Here is a 1,638-nt window from a genome sequence, read left to right as displayed (position 1 = left end):
CTGGATGCGTCTGTCTGGTTTCTGGAGACAGGGGGTTATCGTGCCACCGTCCCCCTAGATCTCCACGGGAGCCCCGCAGGGCAGTCTTTCGGGGACCAAGTGGAGGCGGGGCGGGGGTTGGACTCAAGCATCCCTGCCCCTCGAGGGTTAGCCCCCCAACTTCGAGTCTGAAGATGTGGAGGAAAACAAGGCCAGGACAAGTCAAGCAGGATCAGAGACACCGGTGCGGGCGAGGGAGAAAGAGCAGAGCCACCGCCTAGAGAGGGGGCCGCAGGCGTCACGTCCCGGCTGGCGGTTGGACTCCTCATGGAGCTTTAGCGCTAGAAAAGACCTTATGAAGTCAATGAAGAGCCTGAGGTCCAGACAGGACCTGAGAAGTGTCACACGGCGAGTGGTGAATGCCTTCCTCTGGCGACGGGGCCGCCGGTCCGCCTTCCGCGTCCCGCTGTCGGGCCATCTTGACCCCACCCCATTCTGGATCCCTGGAGCCTTGACTGTGGGTGAAGCGCCCCTGCCCCTCGCACCCCAGGCTCTGCACAGGGTGACAGACATTCCCCAAATCCTGGTCTCCGCCAGTCTCCGGGCTGGTCGCAGGTGGAGGAGGAAGACGAGCCTGGGAGTGTCTCCCTCGGAGGTGGCCCCTCCCCCTTCACCCACTTGCTGGCTCTTGCTCCCTGGGCTTCACGCTGCAGGTCAGCTCATTGGCACACGTCTTCAGGGGCCGTGTCCCCAAAGCCCGCAGGGCTGGGGAAAATGCTAAGGAAAGCTGGGGGAAGTCGTAGACTGTCACCAAAAACAAAGCGTATGTGTTAAGTGAGAGCACACGTGCCTGGCAGTGGGACGAGGGGCTCGCACGCCCCATCCGCGAGTTCACACAACAAACAGATTCTTATCAGCCACGCTGTTTCTTAGATGAGGAAACCAAGGTCTGTCGGATTCCAAAACCTGTGCCCTTAACCACCCACAGACTAGTCCCCCAGCGTGGGCCGGGCCGAAAATATACACCGACAAAACAAAAAACAAAAGACAAAACAGAACAAAAGGACGGCGAGGGAGGAAGTTCCGCGGACGGTTCTAGGGAACGAGAGGCCGTGGGCTGGCAAAGAGGAAGCCATCGTAGGGGGTCACCAGCCACTCCTCCCCTCCTGAGGTCTCTCCCGCCTGTCAACCTCCCCCCTCCAGCACCAGGTCCCCTAGGGACAGGGCTATATCCGCCTGGGGTCCTTCTCTGCTGCTGACAGGGCTGAACCAGACCTGGAGGACAGAGGGGCCAGGGTGTGGGAGTGAGGGAGCACGGAGAGCACGGGGAGCACGGAGGGGCCAGCTCCTCGGGTTTCAGTAGCAGGAGCCTCGGGTGTCTGGTGGGTTAAAAATACAGAGGCCCCAACTCAGGGTCATTTGATATCAGCGGCTGAGGCTTACAAGTCCAAGGGCCTGAAGGCAGGGGCTCAGAGAGAAGGGACAGAGCAGAAAGTAGGGAACACAGCAGCAGGGAGAGCAGGCAGGGGGCAGGAGGGGAAGGTACAGCTGTTGGGAAGGACTGGCTAGGCCTGGAGGGCCAAGGGCAGGGAGTGGGAACGAAGTGGGAGAAGGTGGGGGGGCTGCGGGGCCAAGGTCACCTTTTCGCCCCATCTCACA

This window comes from Panthera tigris, chromosome F3 (assembly GCF_018350195.1).
Source record: "Panthera tigris isolate Pti1 chromosome F3, P.tigris_Pti1_mat1.1, whole genome shotgun sequence".
In the NCBI taxonomy this organism is placed as follows: Eukaryota; Metazoa; Chordata; class Mammalia; order Carnivora; family Felidae; genus Panthera; species Panthera tigris.
Note: the sequence above shows the minus strand (reverse complement) of the source record.